At 46.1% G+C, this 15,902-nt stretch overlaps 1 long non-coding RNA gene across 2 annotated transcripts in view; it reads left to right on the forward strand.

The window, feature by feature from the left end:
• The window catches only part of LOC130542301 (uncharacterized), a 40,263-nt gene extending 26,564 nt beyond the window's left edge, over positions 1 to 13,699 (forward strand). For both annotated transcript variants that reach the window (XR_008956763.1, XR_008956764.1), the window contains 2 exons: positions 12,296 to 12,342; positions 13,152 to 13,699. This is a non-coding gene — a long non-coding RNA (uncharacterized LOC130542301). The remainder of the gene's footprint in view (positions 1 to 12,295; positions 12,343 to 13,151) is intronic.
• Positions 13,700 to 15,902: the final 2,203 nt, after the last annotated feature.

Raw genomic sequence — 15,902 nt, forward strand, 5'->3', positions numbered from 1 at the left:
TTCTGTCATTTCTGTCCTCCAAGTGGAAGCTGGACGCCCTGCTCAGTCTCCCTGCCCACTTGCTGCGTGACTTCCACTGCATGTGGGCAGGGAGGGGTGGCGTGTCTGGCGTGGTCATTGCCCTCAGTGCACACTAGTGCTCTGTGACTATCCAACCAAGGAGGGAACAAAGGGACTCTGTCCCATCCCTGGCCTTCCCAGGACCCTCCCGATACCGCCCACTTCCCCTCCCGTGCCTACGTGCTGCCTCGTTCAGTAGGTGCCAGGAGAGGGTGTCCTTCTGTGGACACTAATCTCCCACTGGGTGGGGGACGTCCAGTCCCCGAGCCCTCCCTGGATCTCCTGAGTACCTGCTGAGCACCCAGTGTCGATGTTCCACCAGATGTGTGGAAGCCATGCCCTTTGTTCTGGGTCCCAGGATTGGGGTAGAGACAGGGCTGGGAGGCGGCAGGGATGGGGAATGACTCTGTTAGGGGCTGAGGCTGCCCTCCAGCCCGCTCTGCTCTCCCACAGTGCCCACACCCCACCCAGGGCTCTCCAGGCCCCCTTTCCTCTTCTGCAGAAGAAGGCCTCAGACCTGGGCCCTCTCACAGGAATGGCAGATGTGTGGGATGAGGGTCCAGCAGCCCCCAGATCACAGTCTCCTCGCTGTCCTTTCGAAGAAGGAAGGGCCCTCTGCATTAGCCAAAGCTCACTCACGTGCCCCACTGCAGAGCCCAACGATTGTGCCTGCCAGGTTACTGTGGCCTAACCCGAAGAAAACCTAGTTCCCCTGCGGAGGGGCTACTCCCCAGGGGTCTGGCGCCGCAGCACCAGGGATTGGGGTCCCCCGAGCCCAGCACCAGTCTCAGCCTACAGCCACGCATCCACACTGGCCCATCGGGGTGCTGCTGAGCATTCAGGGCGTGAGAATGGGCAGGGCTCCCGAGCCCCCAGCGACTTTCGATGGCACCCCGCGTCATTGACCATTGGGCCCATGCTCCCCCTCCCCCGCACCCTCACCTCATCCTGCCTCTCTGCTCTCCGCACAGTGGGCGGATCCTGCATGCCGGGCTGCTGGGGCCTATCCCTAACCCTAGGTTGGCCACTGAGGGGCCCCTTCCTAGGCACCTGGCAACTCAGCACCACGATTTGGGGACACGTGAGCACCAGCGCAGGACTCAGCCTGATGCCACACACCCACCCGGGCCCCTGGGGGCGCCGCCGAGCATTCAGGGCAGGAGAACGGGCAGGGCCCCAGAGCCCCCGGCAACCTTCGACGGCCCCCCCGCCTCAACCATTTGGCCCATGCTCCCCCTCCCCTGCTTCCTCACCTCGCCCCACGGCTCTGCTCCCTGCACAGCCAGCGGATTGGGCCTGCCGGGCTCCTATAGCTTTACCCTAACCCTAGGTCGGGGGCCAAGGGGCTCCTCTTCTGGGGCCTGGCCTCCCAGTGCAGGGGATTGGGGCCCCCAAGCCCCAGCGCTGGACTCAGCCTGCCGCCACGCAGCCACCAGGGCCCGTCGGGGCGCCCACGAGCATTCAGGATGGGAGAACCGGCAGGTCCCCCCAAGCCCCTGGCGACCTTTGATGGCCCCCCGTGCCACTACGCTTGGTCCCCCGCTCGCCCTCCCCCACGGGCTCACCTCGGCCCGCCGCTCTGCTGGCCGCACAGTCGAAGGACAGGGCCCGCCAGGCTCCTGGGGCCAACGCTAACTCTACGTCAGCTGCCAAGGGGTCCCTCCCCAGGGGCCTGGCACCATAGTGCTGGGAACTGGGGACACCCGAGCCCCAGCGCCGGACTCAGTCTACTGCCGCGCAGCCACCCATGCCCCTCGGGGCACCGCTGAACATTGAGGGCGGGAGAACTAGCATGGCCCTCTGAGCCCCCTGTGACTTTTGTTTTCTTTGTCATTTTTTTATTTTAATGTTTTTTATTATATTATGTTAGTCACCATACAGTACATCCCTGATTTCTGATGTAAAGTTAAATGATTCATTACTTGCATATAACACCCAGTGCACCATGCAATACATGTCCTCGTTACTACCCATGACCATTCTATCGCATTCCCCCAACCCCTCCCCTCTGAAGCCCTCAGTTTGTTTCCCAGAGTCCATAGTCTCTCATGCTTCATTCCCCCTTCTGATTACCTCCCGTTTCTTTATCCCTTTCTTCCCCTACCAATCTTCCTAGTTCTTATCTTCCATAGATGAGAGAAATCATATGATAATTGTCTTTCTCTGCTTGACTTTTTTCACTTAGCATTATCTCCTCCAGTGCCGTCCATGTTGCAGCAAATGTTGAGAACTCGTTCTTTCTGATAGCTGAGTAATATTCCATTGTATATATGGACCACAACTTCTTAATCCAGTCATCTGTTGAAGGGCATCTCGGTTCCTTCCATGATTTAGGTATTGTGGACAATGCTGCTATGAACATTGGGGTGCATATGGCCCTTCTCTTCACTACGTCTGTATCATTGGGTAAATACCCAGTAGTGCAATGGCTGGGTCATAGGGTAGCTCAATTTTTAACTTTTTAAGGGACCTCCACACTGTTTTCCAGAGTGGCTGTACCAACTTGCATTCCCACCAACAATGTAGGAGAGATCCCCTTTCTCCACGTCCTCTCCAGCAATTGTTATTTCTTGCCTTGTCCATTTTTGCCATTCTAACTGGCATAAGGTGGTATCTTAGTGTGGTTTTGATTTGAATTTCCCTGAAGGCTAATGATTTTGAACATTTTTTCATGTGTCTGTTAGCCATTTGTATGTCATCATTGGAAAAGTGTCTGTTCATATCTTCTGCCCATTTTATGATTTGTTTATTTGTTTCTCACGTATTGAGTTTGAGAAGTTCTTTGTAGATCTTGGATACCAGTGTTTTATCTGTAGCATCATTTGCAAATATATTCTCCCATTCCGTGGGCTGCCTCTTAGTTTTTTTGACTGTTTCCTTGGCTGTGCAGAAGGTTTTGCTCTTGATGAAGTCCCACAAGTTCATTTTATCTTTTGTTTCTCTTGCCTTTGGAGATGTGTCATGAAAAATGTTGCTTTGGCCTATGTCGTAAAGGTTTCTGCCTATGTTCTCCTCTAGGATTTTGATGGATTCCTGTCTCACATCGAGGTCTTTCATCTATTTGGAGTTTATCTTTGTGCATGGTGTGAGAGAGTGATCAAGTTTCATTCTTTTGCATGTAGCTGTCCAATTTTCCCAGCACCATTTATTGAAGAGACTGTTTTTTCTCCACCGGATGTTTTTTTCCTGCTTTATCAAAGATTAGTTGCCCAAAGAGCCGAGGGTCCATTTCTGGGTTCTCTCTTCTATTCCATTGGTCTATGTGTCTGATTTTGTGCCAGTACCATGCTGTCTTTGTGATCACAACTTTGTAGTAGAGCTCGAAATTTGGCATTGTGATGCCCCCAGCTTTGTTTTTCCTTTTCAACAGTTCCTTGGCGATTCGGGGCCTTCCATACAAATTTAAGGACTATTTGTTCCAGTTCTTCAAAAAATGTCATTGGTATTTTGATCGGGATAACATTGAAATTGTAGATTGCTCTGGGTAGCATGGACATTTTAACTATGTTAATTCTTCCGATCCATGAGCATGGAATACTTTTCCATCTTTTTGTGTCTTCTTCAATGTCTTTCAAGAGTGATTTATAGATTCTAGAATATAGATCCTTTACGTCTCTGGTTAAGTAAATTCCAAGTTAACGTATGGTTTTTGGTGCTATTGTAAATGGGATGGATCCCCTAATTTCTCTTTCTCCGGTCTCATTATTTGTGTATAGAAATGAAACTGATTTCTGAGCATTGATTTTGTATCCCGCCACATTACTGAATTGCTCTATAACTTCTAATAGTTTGGGAGTGGATTCTTTTGGGTTTTCCATATAGAGTATCATGTCATCTGCGAAGAGAGACATTTTGACTTCTTCTTTGCCGATTTGAATACCTTTGATCCCTTTTTGTGGTCTGATTGCTGTTGCAAGGACTTCTAGTACTATGTTGAATAATAGTGGCGAGAGTGGCATCCTTGTCGTGTTCCTGATCTTAAGGGAAAGGCTTCCAGCTCTTCCCCATTGAGAATGATATTTGCTGTAGGCTTTTCATAGATGGTTTTTATGAGATTGAGGAATGTACCCTCTTTCCCTGCACTCTGAAGGGTTTTAATCAGGAAAGGATGCTGTGTTTTGTCAAATGCTTTTTCTGCATCTATTGAGAGAATCATATGATTTTTGAATTTTTCCTTCTGGATAAAATCTATGACACTGGTTGATTTGTGAATGTTGGACCACCCTTTCATCCTAGGGATGAATCCCACTTGGTCATGATGGATAATCCTTTTAATGTACTGTTGGATTCTATTAGCCAGGATCTTGTTGAGGATTTTGGCATCCATATTCATTAGGGAAATCGGTCTGTAATTCTCCTTTTTGATGGGGTTTTTGCCTGGTTTGGGGATCAAGGTAATATTGGCCTCATAGAATGAGTTTGGTAGCTTTCCTTCTGTTTCTATTTTTTGAAATAGCTTTAGGAGAATAGGTATTATTTCTTCTTTGAATGTTTGGTAGAATTCCCCAGGAAAACTGTCTGGGCCTGGAGTTTTGTTTTTTGGAAGGTTGTTTATCACTGACTCAATCTCTTCATAATTAATTGGCCTGTTTAAAAAATCAATTTCTTCCTGTTTCAGTCTTGGTAGTTTATAGGTTTCCAGGAAGGCCTCCATCTCATCCAGATTGCTTAATTTATTGGCATAAAGCTGTTGATAAAAGTTTCTAATAATCCTTCAATTTCATTGGTGTTGGTTGTGACCTCTCCTTTTTCATTCATAATTTTATGAATTTGGGTCCTTTATTCATTTGGATAAGTCTTACCAGTGGTATGTCAATTTTATTAATTCTCTCAAAGAACCAGCTTCTAGTTCTGTTGATCTGCTCTACTGTACTCCTGGTTTCTAATTCATTGATTTCTGCTCTAATCTTGGTCAACTGCTTCCTCAGGCGTGGATTAAGCCTGTCCCTCTATTGCTCTTCCAGCTTCTTGAGGTGAGAATATAAAAACTGCATTTTAGATTTTCTATTCTTTTGAGTGAGGCTTGGATGGCTATGTATTTCCCCCTTAGGACTGCCTTTGCAGTATCCCATAGGTTTTGGACCATTGTGTTTTCATTCTCATTGGTCTTCATAAATTGTTTAAATTGATTTTTGATTTCCTGGTTTATCAAATCATTCCTGAGCAGGATGGTTCTTAGTCTCCAAGTGTTTGAGTTTCTTCCACATTTTTCCTTGTGGTTGAGTTCCAATTTCAGAGCGTTGTGGTCTGAGAATATGCAGGGAATAATTTCAGTCTTTTGGTATCAGTTGAGACCTGTTTTGTGACCAAGAACATGGTCTATTCTTGAGAATGTTCCATGGGCATTAGAATAGAATGAGTATTCTTTGGTTCTGGGGTGTAGTGTTCTATATATATCTATGAGGTCCAACTCATCGGGTATGGCATTCAAAACTCTTGTTTCTTTGCTGATTTCTTGATTAGGTGATCTATCTATTGCTGATAATGGAGTGTTGAGTCCCCTACTATTAGCATATTTTTATCTCTATGCCTCTTTATTGTGGTTAAGAGTTGGCTTGTGTATCTTGCTGCCCCCCTATTGGGGGCATATATATTTATAATTGTCATATCCACTTGTTGGATACATCCTTTAAGAATAATATAGTGCCCTTCTGTGTCTCTAACTATAGTCTTTAGTTTAAAATCCATTCTGTCTGATATGAGAATTGCTACCCCAGCTTTCTTTTGAGGTCCATTGGTGTGAAAGATGGTATTCCATCCCTTTACTTTCAGTCTGAATTTTTCTTTAGGTTCAAAATGAGCCTCTTGTAGACAGCAAATGGATGGTTCATGTCTTTTTATCCAATCTGCAACCCTGTGGTGTTTTATGGGAGCATTTAGGCCATTTACATTGAGACTGATTATTGAGAGATATGATTTTAATGATGCCATGTTGCCAGTAAAGTCTTTGTTTCTATAGATTGTGACTTTCTGTTCTGTATCACTCTTGGGGCCTTTTTACTTTTATAGAATCCCCTTTAATATCTCCTGTAGGACTGGTTTCGTGGTTATGAAATTAGTCAATGACTGGCAATTCTGGAAGGTCTTTATCTCTCCATCAATTCTGAATGACAGCCTTGCTGGATAAAGGATCCTTCGATGCATGTTTTTCTCTGAAAGAGCTTTAAAAATGCCCCCCCCCCGCAACCCTTTCTCTCATTCCAGGTCTGTGTAGACAGGTCTGACATAATTCTGATACCTTTGCCTTGATACGTGAAAAATTTCTTTGCCCTGGCCACTTTCAATACTATATCCTTGGATCTAAGATTTGCGAAATGCACTATGATGTGACGTGGTGTAGATTTTTCATGGTTGAGCTTGGGAGGGGTCCTCTCTGCCTCTTGGAAATGAATGTTTGTTTCCCTTGCTATATTAGGGAAGTTTTCAGCTACAATTTGTTCAAATATCTCTTCTAAACCTCTGTTTTTCTCCACCCCTTTGGGCATGCCAATGATTCTGACATTGGAACATTTCATTGAGTCAGTAATCTCCCGTAACCTACATTCCCTGAGCATGGACATTTTGAGTCCAGATTCTATTCTAGCTTTCTCTTCTACTAACCCATCCTCCAATTCGCTGATACGTTCTTCTGCCTCATTCACTCTGGCTTTCAGAGCCTCTAGTTTTGACTGCATTTGACTCATAGAATTTTTAATTTCTGCCAGATTCGCTCTCATTTCCGCCCTTAGAGATTCTATATTCTCATTAACATTTTCGTTAATACTTTTTTCAAGTCTACACATCACCTTGACCACTGTTACTCTGAACTCCATTTCTGATAATTTGGTTATATCCATATCCATTAGTTCTGCGGCAGAGGCCACAGACTCATTGTCCTTTTTTTGCTGGGGGGGATTTCTCTTTCTTGTCATTCTTATAAGGAGAGGTTGCGGCGTTGTCCAGAGCCCAAATTATTGACCGGGACCCAGGCCGTGCGTCCTTGTTTTATAGGGATCTTAGGGATGTGGACTTCTTGATTTTTCAGCCTGCCTTCTGGGGGAGGGGCCTGCCACACCGATACTCAGACAACCCTGTTTGGGTAGCGTCTCCCTGTCGCCTGCGAGGGGGGAGGGGGATGGGCACACTGTGAGCCGGTATTTCCAGGCTTTTGTTCTCTGGCGGCTTTCTCTGACGGTTTGCTGTGTATTTTCTGAGAGTCAGAGCAGCAGTGGCTGAGTCTCAGCCTCTGTCTCAGAACAGAGGGGATCACGGGCCGTTCTCCACTGATGTTCTGGCCACTTTAACTCTGATTTTGTTGGTGCTGCTCAACCCTGCAGCGTCCTGGGATGTGTACCCCACACCCGGTGTCCCAGCCCTCACTTCCAGGGCCCGCACGTCCCTGTCCTTTGTGTTTCTAACATCGCCAGCCGCCCCTGCGCTCTTCCGGAGCTCCCGGTCTCAGTCTGGTTCCAGTGAGCGCACCAGAGCTCTGGTTTTTAGTCTGGTCGTGCCATTTTGCTGGCTTTAAAATGGGCAGCAGTCATGCGACTCCATCAGTGAAAGCAACCAAGGGCACATGTGGGTGCATTTCTTCAGCCAAGATCAACTGAGACCCCGCTGTGGGCCATGCTCCATATTAGATGCTGGGAACAAGTTGGCTGTATCCTCGAGGTTCCCAGTGCATACGACACATGACAAGCTGCCCATAGAATGGCTCTGTCTTATTCATCCCTGTATCCCTCATGCCTCACACAGTGCCCAGCATATAGTAGGAGCTCAATAAATAGCAATTTCCTTGGAGAGTGGGACAGTGTGGCAGTCAAGTCTCTGGCATTTGGAATCTGGGAACTTGGGTTTGAATTACAGCCTGTCCAGTTATGTGCTGTGCAGCTCTGGGCAGGTCACTTCATCTCTCTGAGACCCAGTTTCCTTGTGGGTAGGATGGGAGCTTAGATCACAGGGCCTGTGGGGGGTTAAGGAGCTTATTTGTGAAAAGAGCCTGGCCCGTGCTCAGCGCTCAGATTACACCTACCTGGAGTTAATGTGGTCACCATAATGTCAGCGAGCTCTGGCAAACAATCCAGTCTCCATTCACTTTCTGGAAAGTGAGAAGGCCTGACAGACCGCCTCTGTGTCATCCACACTAGGAACCACAAAATCAAAACTGGTGGTTGACCTTCCTTCCCTTCATCTCTCCTTCTTCCCTCCCTCTCCCCTGCCGTGCTCTCCCATTTCAACTCTTCTCTCTGCTTGCTGCCCCTTCCTCCCGAAGGGAGCTACATTCAGGTAGGAATCTAGGGAGGAGGTTTCCAGGAGCAGTCTGGCTTACCGGCTACTTTGCAGACTGAGGTGGGAGACTAGGGTTGTGAAATCAGAGAGAAGTAAATATGTGTGATGTTTGTCTTGTTTTCTTCATATATCGATGACAAAAGAGTAGGAGATATTATGTGGATGGGTTTCAGGTGTGCTCTGCTATTTAAGATGATCTTTCCCTGAGACCTGCTCTTTCCTGCTCTGAGTCTGCCAAGCAGCAAACCTGGTTCATGTTTGAATCTCGTGTGTTGGGAACTGAGCAGGGGAGTTACCGGGTTGGGTGTGGTATGACCCCTGCCAGAGGCGGTCTGGTGGGATACAGTCTGTCCTGCATACTTGAGCTGGAGACAGAGTGCTTCCCTGCGAGCCAGGTGCGGGAGGCCCCGGGGACCATCTCCCTCTGCACCTTTCGGTCTCGGACCAGCCCCTGCAGGGGCCACCCTCAGGTCTGCCCTGGGGGAAAGGGTGCTGCCAGGGAGGGCGGCACAGAGAATGTTCCCTGTGGGGCTCCCACACTGCTCCCAGGTCCTGCTGCAGAAGTGAGGTGGGTGGCAAGCCCTGGAGCACATCTCTCTCCTCCTCTCCTCACCCACATCCCCGGTCCTGGGATTAGAATAAAACCTGCACTTGGCTCCATGGGAGAGAGGCCCGGATGCAGTGGCCCGGAGACCCTCCCTGGCTGGCAGGAATTCTAGAGGTCTGTGTGAAGGCTGCTGGGTAGGCTGCACACAATGGCTCTCACGGTCCCACTGAGCTCCTGGGACTGGCCAGGCCCAGGACAGAGGCTCTGAGCACCAGAGCCAGAGACCCTGCTCCTGTCAAACCTGCTGCTCCAGCTACACAGCGATGGGCCTGCTTCCCACCTTGTGGTCATGGCCCACCCTGGGTCCTCCCCTCAGGCCTGCACGGGGCCTCCCCAGTCCTTCCAGGGCTTGGCTCTGGGGGCAAACGCTGGCAGGCACGAGTGTTGGTGGGGCCGCACCTGCTGTAGAGCCCCTGTCACTCCCCTGACAGAGGAGAGGAATTTGAACAAGTTAGTTTCCTTTCTTGCCTCTGTGGAGATGTGTGGAGGGCCTGGGTCACCTCGCGGCAGCGTTTCTCAGGCTCTGGAGATGACTCGTGTACATGAGAACCAAACGAAGCACTCAGATGGGAAGGAAATTCCATGCAGTGCGAATTCAGAATATGTTAAGCAGTTAGGATTAAAATTGCATACATTTCACTTTCCACTTTTGTAAAAAATAAAACAAATACAACTTGTATTATAGTTGAAAAAGCAGTGTCTTCTGTCCCTTCTTCTTGTGGGAATATATAAAGGCATAAGAGTAATGATGCTAACGTGAGGTGTACTGATTGGCTTTTACCTGAAAGTCACAGGCAGGGTTTGATGATGAGTGAGGAAGAAGAAGGAATGTGAGCAAGGAAAAGAGGGCAGTTTCAGGTCTCTGTCCATTGTGCAGGTGCCGGTGTCAGGATGGGTCGTACTGCAGGTGAGGTGGGGGCAGGGTCCCCACTCTCAGCCTCTGTCATCAGACTCCCTCTCCTCACAGACCCAGAGGGCGGGACTTGGCCTTTCTCACCTGGAGTTAAGTACGTTAACTTCCCCAGTGGGAGCTTTGCATAGAGAGGAGCTTCCCTGCCTTCCCCTGGGACCGTGGTGAAGCTTCCTTGCCCACAGGATAGTTTCTGGACTGGAAAGTTGGGTTGGACTCTGTGTTTCAGCAGCTCACTTAGCAGGGCCCAATTCCTTCTTCTTGTCCCTGGACGTGCGTCCCAGAACCCAGGACTCCAGATCCCTGATCTTGGACACCAGCTCCCCCAACTGACCCTGTGTCTTGACCTCATTCTTCTGAGTGACCACAGAGCAGAAGGGACACGACAAACCTTTCCCATGGTGCTCCTTCGGCCATGAATTGATGCACTAGCGACCGCGGATATAAGCACAGTTTAGGTACATAGCTTTTTCTGGATAACCTAGGCAGATGAGACATTTGCTTCATTCTTTAAAATGTTTGGCCAGACCCACTCTCGGGAATAATAAGTATACTGGAGTTTCTTAATGACCCAAATGACCATGAGGGCTTGAGGTTTTATCCTCTTTGCTTGCATAAACCTGTCATGTACCTAGTATTTCTCATCCCTCTACAAGAATATGGCCTATAGCATAATACAAATATGAATATGAATATAAATATAAATAAATGACTCTTGGCCCGGAACTTCTGATATCTGAGATGCTATTTAGGGTAAATGGTGCAATTGGTCATTCAGCTTTGACCTGAGCTGGTGAAATGAACCAGATCTGGGGTGTCCGATATCGTAGCCACCAACTACCCGTGGCCTTCAAGCACCTGGAATTCAGCTCACCTGAATTGAGATGTGCTCTGAGTGTAAAATGCACACTGGATGCCGAAACCAGAATAAGAAAGAGAACTTAAATTATTTTATTGAGATTTTTAAACACTGTCTCATTGACGTAAATGCATGTTGGTGTGATACCATTTTTCCAATTACAATTCTTTTGACTTTTCTCCTTTTACTGTGTGTAATGTGGCTACTAGAAAAGTTATGATTGATGCAGGTGGGTCACATTAGACGTCTGCCAGACGCTGCCAGGCTCGGCTGAGAGAGCCTCCAGCTCGGGGAGCTGGTCCCACCTGGCCGCCACTCAGACCCGGAGCAGCAGCTGAGGGGTGGAAACAGTCAATGGGGAGCTCAGTTCAGCATCTTGTGGGACAGTCCAAGCTATGATCTGGTTAAGGAAAAGGAAGACTTGGTCATCTCTCCAGCGTGGGTATTGAAAATCTAGTCCTGCCCACAGCTCCGGGAGCAGAGAGCCCAAGTGCCCCCAGTGTCTCTAGGTGCACATGCTGTGTTGGGATTGAGTTGGGCTCAGAAACACTTGCTGTATTAGTAAAATACTTCATTCCCCAGACTTTGCTCTCTCATATTTGCCTTTTGTGGAACCCTGAGAAGTTAGAAACAAAATTGCACAAGATTGGGTGTGTCCTCTGTGAGATTCTTCTCGGGTTTCCCACTCCCTCAAAAGGTGACTCGGTTCTGGAACAAGAATGATCCACAAGGGGCACTTTCTGTGAATGTGTTCTCTTCCCACCTACCATACCAGCATTCACCTCTTGAATCTGATTCATTTTAATTTAATTCTAGGAGAAAAACGATTTGCTGATGACAGAAAGCTTGTGCCACAAATGATTTTATTCAGCATTGACCAAAATTTCAAAGGGAGCTACACGTTCAGAAAATTTGAATTTGAGTATTTACAAATCTCAAGAATTGCCTGTGGCCAATAAGTATAATTTTTTTCTTGTCTTCGGGACAAAATCAGTCATGTATTTAACTTCATCAACATTACTCCATATATATTACTCCATATATATAGTTGTAAAAATTCATGCTTCATCATTAATCCACACCATGGAAGGTAAAATTCCAATTTCAACTCGACTCATATTTTCTTAAGATTAAAGCCTTCAGCTTTACTAATTAATAGTCACCCGTCACTAATATCGGTACAAATTCTCTTTCACTTTAGCTCAGCTATTTAGAACATGCAGGTCCAGACTGATGGATACACAACCTATTTGCTAAGGAATCATGGAGAACCAAGCAAGGGGGATGGCATTTGGCTCTGCTTCATTCCCATCCTCTGAGATGGATTCTTCACGTTGATTTTATTGCCACACAGTGACTAAAAAAAGAAATCTCTTATTGCTACCATGTTTTATTGCACAGTGAAATATAAAAATACAGGTGTATCAAAACCATGAAGCCAAATCTATGTGAGATTCATAATATGGGAAGGTCATAACAACAGTTCATAAATTATACATATTTTAAATATCCTTTTTGGCGAACCCTCAGAGAAATTTGAGGGGTTTTTGTTGTTGTGCCTCACTTATTTTGTGTTTTTCTCTTCAAATAGAGAAAGCCCTGGTGGATTTTCGGGCTTGAGTGACACCTGAAATTTTGGTGAGTCCAGTGGTCACAAACACAGCTGGCCGCTAGGTGGTGCTGCGTCTGAAACTATGCCAGCTCTTCCCTCTTCCCTGTCCCCACCCAGGCTTACCCCCTCCTCCATTCTACTATCTGAAATGCCCAGCAGAGGGCAAGGACCCATCTGATTCCACAACTGCTCAGTTTAGTAAACATTTCTGTCTCTTGATAATGAGGGGTATCTTCACCACCTGCTTCTCACAAGACTACTAAAAATTAGAGCAGTTTAAACTCATAGGTAAATGTTCAGCCTGCCTTCTTTCTGGAAACCATTATCCTTTCTATAGGGAGGAGAGCGGCAGAGGAAGAGGGAGAGAGAGAATCTTTTTTTATTTTGTTTTATTTTAAAGATTTTATTTATTTATTTGACAGAGAAAGAGACAGCCAGAGAGAGAGGGAACACAAGCAGGGGGAGTGGGAGAGGAAGAAGCAGGCTCCCAGGGGAGGATCCTGATAGGGGGCTCGATCCCAGACCTCTGGGATCACACCCTGAGCCGAAGGCAGACACTTAATGACTGCACCACCCTGAGATCATGACCCGAGTCAAAATCGAGAGTCAGACATTGAAGTGACTAAGCTATCCAGGCACCGCATTAAACCTTAATGACATGGCAAAACTCGGCTAAATCCAGTCTCCCCTCAATTATTTCTACCTGTAGGAACCTTTCCTTTTGTCCCAAGACAAGTCATTTCTTTATGTTGCTCTCCCAGAACAACTTATAAATGCTGCTGCTTCTTCTTTCTCCCTTCTCTCTTTTTAAAAAGATTTTATTTATTTATTTTAGAGTGAGAGCACTCACAAACAGGGAGAGGAGCAGAGAGAGAGAGGAACATACTCCTTCCTGAGTGTGGAACTGACACAGGGCTGGAATCCAGGACCCTGAGATCATGACCTGAGCTGAAACCAAGAATCCAATGCCCATCTGACTGAAGCACCCAGGTACCCAACTTATAAACATTTCTAATAGAATTGGTTACTATTCTTTTCTTTTTGGATGGGTGTGGTCTTAATTCTTTTTGAATGAGACAAATTTAATAGCTGGGTCTGTGGTCTTGATTTTGGATATCAACTACAAGGAATATCCAGCAAAAAGTAGACAACAAATAGTTATTACTGGATTGATGTAGAATTTAATTTTATAACTTGAAATCAATCTGATTTCCCTTATATTATCTCTTGATTTTCATGCTCCCTACACTTTCCTGCTTATCTAGGAGTACTGTAAAACAATATAACATAATTGAAGGGAGAAAACTTAATTGGACATTATGCAAAGAATAAACCAAAGGCCATTTACCTAAGTTGTGGTACGATGTCAAGAAGGGAAATATGAGGGTCCCTGGGTGACACAGCGGTTAAGCGTCTGCCTTCGGCTCAGGGTGTTTTGGGATCGAGCCCCACATCAGGCTCCTGCGCTATGAGCGTGCTTTCTCCTCTCCCACTCCCCCTGCTTGTGTTCCCTCTCTCCCTGGCTGTCTTTATCTCTGTCAAATAAATAAATAAAATCTTTAAAAAAAAGGGAAATATGAAGATGTTATGAAAATTATTTGTAATTTCCCATCTCAGAAGTAAAGTCTACAATTCTCATTATTCTTGGACATTTTCAAATGTATCCAAATTTGTGGTGAACAAAAGAAAGCAAATATGAAACTTATGAGTTGCAATATTTAGAAATGGTGGTTGGATTTGACTGTGAGGCACACAGCCTTCTAACAGGCTATACATGCTGTGGGGTCACACTTTGGTCAGCCACCACAGATTCAAAAGTCATACACTTTATTAGCATTAACAAGGGGTGAAAAATGGTGTGAAATGGCTGATCAGTAATAATTGTTCTGTGAATATGAATTTTAGTTTGGATAAAAGACACGATATGATTTACTGCAACTTTAGATGTCTTGTTTCTATTATGCTCTCTTGCAAAATTTTCAAAAAGGAAAGGCTGTTGTCCAATTTCAGGTGGTCTGGGGCCCGTTCCAGTTTGTCTAACAATGTTTGAAAATACATATTTGCAATCATGGAGAAAAACAGTTGGGGAGAAATGACTGGGTCCAGAGAGTGAGCTTTGAGAGAACACTTCCCAAAACACTTTTGCTACTTTGAAAAAATTGAAATATAAGAATAGGTGTATTCCTTTTTACATCAGTGGGGTCTGTGACTAATTCCATAGAGATAGATATAGACCATTTAATATTGGGTTAAAAGAGATCAGGAGGAATCCCCATTTTTCATTATTTTTTTAAAAATGATTTATTTGTATATTTTAGAGAGAGAGAGACAGCGTGAGTTGGAGGAGCAGAGGGAGAGGGAGAATCTCAAGCAGATTCCATGTTGAATGCAGAGCCCAATGCGGGGCTCCCTTAGGAACCCCCATTTTTCTTAAAGAGGGTTAGCAGACATGGCTTAAGACAGGGCTTCTCAACCTTGGCTCTGTTGACATTTGGGGCAAGGGAACTCTTGTGGGAGCTGCAGGGAGCCTGGTAGCGTGTGGAGCAGCATCCCTGGCCTCTACCCACCAAATGCCAGTAGCACCCGCCCCACAGTTGGGAACCTTCAATGTACCCAGACATTGCCGAGTGTTCCCTGGGGTCCAAAGCACTCCCTGCTTGGGGACCACTGGAAGCCAATAGAATGTGTCCAGAGAACTGGGAAGATACACCCTCTGGGTATAATATTCTATTATGTACCCCTTAATGGAGTAAAAATAATCTCAGACCGAAGAGACATTGACGGAATGTAAATACAGGGAGAGCGAGAACGCCAATGGAAGCCTCATCACCGTGTAAATGCCTGGAGAACAGGAGTCAAGGCGAGTAGAGAGGAGCCCTACATTAATTTATTTTCATTCATTAAAATGATTGATAATCATTCATTCCATTCATGAGTTTCTCACATTCTCCAGAGGGTGGCTGAGGAGAGAGCAAGATGGAGAGTTTAGACGAGGTTGATTAAACCGTTACTGAGCCACTACCACCCATGCCTGGCAACATGTACGTAATTTTGTCCCACATTGACTCTGGGTTTGAGAATCCCTGGCACAGATGTGAGTCTCAGTACTCAGTCTGAAGAAGTGGATTATTTCAGGATGTTCATAAATCAAAGTGCAGTATAGCCTGAGGGAGCCTGAACAGCACTGGCCGATAGGATTCCATGATGTAAACGATCTCTGTCTGCCCTGTCCAATATGGTAGCACCAGCTCGGAGTGGCTCTTGAGCCCTTGAAATGTGGCCACCTTTCTTGTGTCACATGTGGAAATGTGAACATTTGGGGGATAGTGAATTAAAAATACATTGTTTAGTGTGCCTGTGTGGCTCAGTTGGTTAAAATGCCATCTCTTGATCTCAGCTCAGGTCTTGATGGTTGTGTGTTCAATCTCTGCCTTGGGCTCCACACTGGGCAGGAGCCTCCTTAAAAAACAAAACCAAACCCAAAACATCATTTACATTTACTTCACCATTTTCATTTCTCTTGTTTCCAGTGTGCTTATTAGAAAACATGAAACCATGTCTGTGTCTTGCATTAGGTTTTTATCAG

The sequence above is a fragment of the Ursus arctos genome, unplaced genomic scaffold (genome assembly GCF_023065955.2).
Source record: "Ursus arctos isolate Adak ecotype North America unplaced genomic scaffold, UrsArc2.0 scaffold_32, whole genome shotgun sequence".
Taxonomy (NCBI): domain Eukaryota; kingdom Metazoa; phylum Chordata; class Mammalia; order Carnivora; family Ursidae; genus Ursus; species Ursus arctos.